The following is a 6,189-nucleotide window of genomic DNA, read 5'->3' on the forward strand; positions in this document are numbered from 1 at the left end:
CTTTTCACGTCTGTCCCTGCACTCAGAAAACTGGAAAATGTCTGACTCTAAGATGGCCGCTGTATTTATAGGGCTGTGACATTACAGAGCTGGCTGGCTTCATGCATGGCATTATGGGTCAGCCCGCCTTCCCAGAATTCCTTGCCCCATGTACTCACATGTGTAGCCACCATTGTAGCTGCCATTTTAGGAAAAATTGTGATTTGTTATCTCAAAGCACGAGGAAATTTGCATTCATTGCAAATCAAACTTTTCCTGAAATTCGGATTGAATTCCACTTAGTCTGATTCGATTTGCTCATCTCTAATAGCAATGCATTTTCTTCCAGAATGCAGGGAGATCATTCAGGCTGCTCTCTGCTGGAAAAGCTTGCCAGATATCCTAACGCAAATGTGAAACAGGCCTTATTAATACAGATGTGTTCACTCATAACTGATCTTCAGCTTAGTTAAGAAATTCAATTTGCCATGAAACCAGTTCAGTACAATATCACAACATCTTATCTAATCTCTGGACACTAAACACCGGGTGTCGATTGTACCACAATTAGCTTAGTTAAGGCCCCTTTACACAGGGCAAGAATCCACCAGATAATCGTTAAAAATTCATAGGAACACTCGTTAACAATTATTTGACTGTGTAAAGCAACGCCGATTACCCGATAAACAAGCAAAATGATACTTCGTCAGGTAATATCACATTTGTGCAGGCACCTAAATTGGCCTTTTGCCGTCAGCAAATCGTGCTATCTAAACAGCTTCCAATGCTGGCAAAGAACAAGTTTTTAAACAGCGTTTTATGGGAACGAACAGTTCCTTCCTGACAATTGCCTACTAAATTAGTTCTTGCATAATGTTTATTTAACAGCACATTAGTTGCATCTCTTCATAAGATTATTACTTTACTTTTAAACAATCAAAAAGACATTTAAAGGTGTGGTCCAGTGGAAGAAATTCTTTATACATGGCTCTAAATTGGATAAAAAGAAGGAATACTCACCCACACCGATCCCCTACCACTTCCATTCTGAAGATACTGGGACCCACTGATTTTCAGCTTCCATCTCAACACACAGGGAAAGCCTGGATATGCCCTTCTCAGGCAGTTACTGGCTGCAGCATTGACCCATCTCAGCTAGTGATTGATCGAGAAGACATCTCCAATAGGGATGAGCGAACCCGTGGAAGTTTTGAACCTGACCCCGAACCCTATTTTAGTCAATGGGGACCCGAACTTCACTTTATTATTTTCCATTCTAATAATAGCATTCTTAAGACAGAATGCAAAATAATATGGCATTTTAAGGGGTTGAAAAAAAACTAAAATCGCTCTGCTGCAGTTTTTTCTTTCAGCAGGACCCGCAAAAGGACCTGCAATGACGTCACTGCAAAGTTTGATACGAACCCGAACTTTGCAGTTCGGGTTCGCTCATCCCTAATCTCTAAGCATTAGTGTATTAAGAGCCGACCAGGAAGCAGAGATCAGCTGGGACCCAGTAAGTGTAGCAATGGGTACGGCAGAAGATTGTAAGAGTGAGTATCCCTTTCATTAAATTATTGTAATTTTTTTTATAAAACACTTTGAGCCATTGGAAATCACCTTTAAGTAACATCTATTAAACACTGCAACTAAAAGTAAGTTATAGATATCGTTTACAAGGAGAATAATCTTGCATGCTCTCTTTTCTTCACAAGTACTGCTGGCTGGGGTAGTGGGGGACAAAAAAACAAACACAAATAACAAACCTGGACAACTCCTTTTAAAGTATATCTATCACCACATTGAATTAGGTAAATATATTACTGTAGGATTCTTAAAGAGGACCTCTTACGAATTGTAAAATTGTCAATTTAATTCCAGCCAGCCCCTGAAGTACTTTGGAATTTTTTCATGTTCTTGCGACCACCTCCTCCCTTCTAAGTTCCAAACATATGCCCCACTTTCCATACTTAACAGCATCAGCCTGCTTCACTGTGATCTCAGAAGTTATACCCTATCTTACGAGAGCAAGCTGTGTAAGGACTTCAGCGAATACATGTCCACCAGTCAGATTAGAGTGATGCAGAGCCAGGAGCCGTAGATTCACCAGCGTAGCCAGCAGGGATGTGGACCACAGGAGAAGCAGAGAAGAGCTTGCATCACAGCATCCAGAATTGGTGTTTTGGGAAGCTACTTTGCAGAAAGTAAGCATAAATTACCCCGAGCAAAGAGCTATTGGAATATCACCAGTACAAGGAGGCAGATCGCACAAAGCACCATTCCCCATTGGCACTGAACAATCATTGCTAGAGCCTGCTTGTACCTATGCAATAAAATAATTGATTGTTGCCAAGAGGGAATGGAGCTTTGTGCATTCGGCCAGCATATCTTTGGAATGTGCGATTGCATGAACATCTAATTACAATGGGGACCGGTTGAAATTAAGTAAGGTACGTAGTTACAATTTCAAAACTGATGACAAATCATCTTTAACAATGTCCTATAGGGCCACCAGTTGTATAAAAAAAAACATTATAAAAAATATTTGTTTTCTGCTATGATGAAGAAAGTGTGTTTTTGGTAACTTTTAGACTAAATAAATAAGGGTCCTTTTCGCCTTTAGGCCTTATGCACATGACCATATTTGGGTCCGTGTCCTATCTACTAGTGTTGATCGAGCACCGTAGTGCTCGGGGTCTTGCGCCGAGTATAATGGAAGTCAACGGGAGAACCCGAGCATTAAACCAGGTACCCCCTGCTCTGAAGAGGGGAGGGTGCCTGGTTCATAGGAAAATGTCAGAAATTTATTGAAACACCACTAAAATGGTTCTGTAACAGCAGCGTGAGGATGTCTGGATGCATCTTAGACTCGCAGGTCACTGCTGGGAATGATGTTGTCTGAATAGTATGCCACTTTTACAGACTGACAATAATAGTCACAAAACCAAATAAAAAATCTATTTTAGAAGAAAAATTGAAGGAAGAGACACTCCAATATAACCAGTATATCACATAAAGGAGGGCCTTATTCACATTGTGGTACAATTGTTCATGTAGTAGTACTACTACACTCATAAAGCCTATGCACTAAGTGACAGGGCTGCCAAAAATTACAAGGAACCGGCACTCCAATACACCCTTTATTACACATAAAGGAGGGCATCATGAACACCCTTAAAAATTATGATTTGTGGCCTGTTGGTGACCCTCAAAAACATTTGGATCAAGGGCCTGTTGATCTGACCATCAAAAACATTATGGGTGAGGGCCTGCTGCCACTTTGGTGGCTCTAGTTAACCTGGGGCCGATCGCACGTCCCTGTGACGGCGATGATCCATTCGGATGTCCGGCCTATCAACTTTCAAAGCTATTGTCAGTGCAAACAATTGTAACTACGGGTAATGGGGAATCAGTGTTTGAATCAGGAGAGGGAGTCTGAGAAACGGCTACGGATACCACATTCAAGCAAGGCAGCATGCGTGCAATTTACCTATTAGGTATAATTAGGTGAGGGCCTGCAGGTGAGCTGACCCAGGAAAAGATTTTAGGTGCGGGCCTGCAGATGAGCTGACCCTGTAAAAGATTTTAGGTGCGGGCCTGCTGGTGAGTTGACCCTGTAAAAAATTATATGTGAGCACCTGCTGGTGAACTGACCCTGTAAAACATTATATGCAGGGGCCTCCAGGTGAGCAGACCCTGTAAAAAACGAAATGCGAGGGCCTTTAGGTCAGCTGACCCTGTAAAAGATTTGAGTCGTGGGCCTAAGGTGAGCTGACCCTGTAAAATATTTGAGGTGCGGGCCTGCTGGTGAGCTGACCCAGTAAAAAATTGTAGGTGAAGGCCTGCTGGTCAGCTGACCCTCTAAAAAATGTAGTGCAAGGCCTTCAGGTGAGCTCATCTTGTAAAAGATTTGAGTTTCGGGCCTGCTGGTGAGCTGACCCTGTAAAAGATTGTAGGTGAAGGCCTGCTGGTGAGCTGACCCTCTAAAAAATTATATGCGAGGGCCTGCAGTTAAGCTGACCCTCTAACAAATTATATGCGAGGGCCTGCAGCTGAGCTGACCCTCTAAAAATTATATGCGAGGGTCTGTAGGTGAGCTGACCCTGTAAAACATTATATATGAAGGGCATATATGCGAGGGCATTATATGTAACGAATAAGCATGTTGATATGATGGAAGAGGAGGAGGATGAGAAAAGGAAGATTAACCATATATCTACCCTTGTTTGTGGTGGAAGGGGTGCATGGGAATACAGTGTATTCAGTACATTATAAACAACACGTTTAAAGTGCCTTTATGTTCCGCCATTTTCATCTGGTGGACTCAAGAAGTCATGGTCAATCCAGGCCTTGTTCATTTTTTAAGAGTCAACCTGTCAGCATTTTCAGTTGACAGGCGAATACGCTTATCTGTTATAATGCCACCAGCAGCACTAAATACCCGCTCAGACAAAACGCTGGAGGCAGGGCAGGCCAGCACCTCCAAGGTGTAGAGCGCCAGTTCGTGCCACATGTCCAGCTTGGACACCCAGTAGTTGTAAGGCACTGAGGGATCATTGAGGACGCTGACATGGTCTGCTATGTACTCTTTCACCATCTTCCAAAAATTTTCTCTCCTTGTGACAGTAGGCCGCACATCAGGGTGAGGGTGCTGGGGGAGGGTAAAACTGTACCAGGCTTTTGAGAGTGTTTCCCTGCCTGTAAGAACTGCTGTGTGTTCCCCTTGTCTCCCCTCCTTGGTTGGCCAAGGAACTACGGACTCTGCCGCCAGCGTTGTCAGATGTCACTGTCCACCTCTCCACCACAGGAATGAGAAATGAGAAGTTCTCTTTGTAGCAGGGGTCGAGAAGGGTGAACAACCAGTAATCAGTGATGTCTAAAATGCGTATAACGCGCAGGTCATGAGAAAGGCAGCCTAACATGAAGCCAGCTATGTGTGCCAGAGTACCAACAGGCGATACTTCGCTGTCATCATCAGGAGGATCACTCTCAATCTCCTCATCCTCTTCCTCCTCTTCTGCCCACCCACGCTGAACAGATGGAATTAAACTTCCATGGGTACTACCCTCTGCAGCGGAGGCAACCGTCTCCTCCTCTTCTTCATCGTCCGATTCGCACTGAGAAGACGAACTGAGGGTGGTCTGACTATCACCCATTGTAATGTCTTCTCCCATTTCCACCTCTTCCACATGCAAAGTGTCTGTAATTGTGAGCAGCGAGTGTTTGAGTAGACACAGAAGTGGGATGGTTATGCTGACAATAGTGTTATCGCCGCTCACCATCTGTATTTATTACTCATCGTTTCTTAAAACCTCTCAGAGGTCAGACATCCATTCCCACTCCAAGCTTGTGAATAGCAGAAACTGACTGGAAAGACGATGACCATGTTGCAGCTCGTATTCCTCTACTGCAAAGCCTGGCCAACATGTGGAACATGGAGTGACAAACATATGGTGCAACAGCACTCTACAAACCAAAAGTATATTACATTGCAAATGCTATGCTAATAACTTAGAGATGCTTAGCAAATACATTTTGTACAAAATCATTTGATCCCGTCTGCCGCACGCCAAGGCGATCTCTATAAGACGGGTCCTAACACTAAAGCTCACCTGTTGGGTGCCATAACAACGACCATGAATCCAGGAAGTGCAGGTCCCACATGCAATGTTGTGCTGACCCCCCCCCCCCTTTTGTGTTTCTAGTATTATATATAGGAGTAGTGGCTGACTCCTATATGCTGGGTCGTGCACTCCCTCCTGCCACTCCCCTGCCTCGCAGGCTGATTTTAATTAGATTGCATACATAGTCTGCTCAGCATGCATGCTGGTACTTGTAGCCCCTGGATTTAATGAAGGCCATTTTGGCTCCACATAGACATAAATCAAGGGGGCCCAGCATGTATGTGGGACCTGCACTTCTTGGATTCAAGGTCGCTGCTATGGCACCCAACAGGTGAGCTTTAGTGTTAGGACCCGTCTTATAGAGATCGCCTTGGCATGCGGCAGACGGGCTCAAATGATTTTGTACAACATGTATTTGCTAAGCATCTCTAAGTTATTAGCATAGCATTTGCAACTTTTGTACTCTACTTTTGGTTTGTAGAGTGCTGTTGCACCACGTGTTTGTCAGATGTATATTTGCAGCCACAAGCAACGTGCACCTGCGTATTGGGATGTGCTGACCTACCCCCCTTTATGTGGAACATGG

The sequence above is a fragment of the Bufo gargarizans genome, chromosome 5 (genome assembly GCF_014858855.1).
Source record: "Bufo gargarizans isolate SCDJY-AF-19 chromosome 5, ASM1485885v1, whole genome shotgun sequence".
Classification (NCBI taxonomy): domain Eukaryota; kingdom Metazoa; phylum Chordata; class Amphibia; order Anura; family Bufonidae; genus Bufo; species Bufo gargarizans.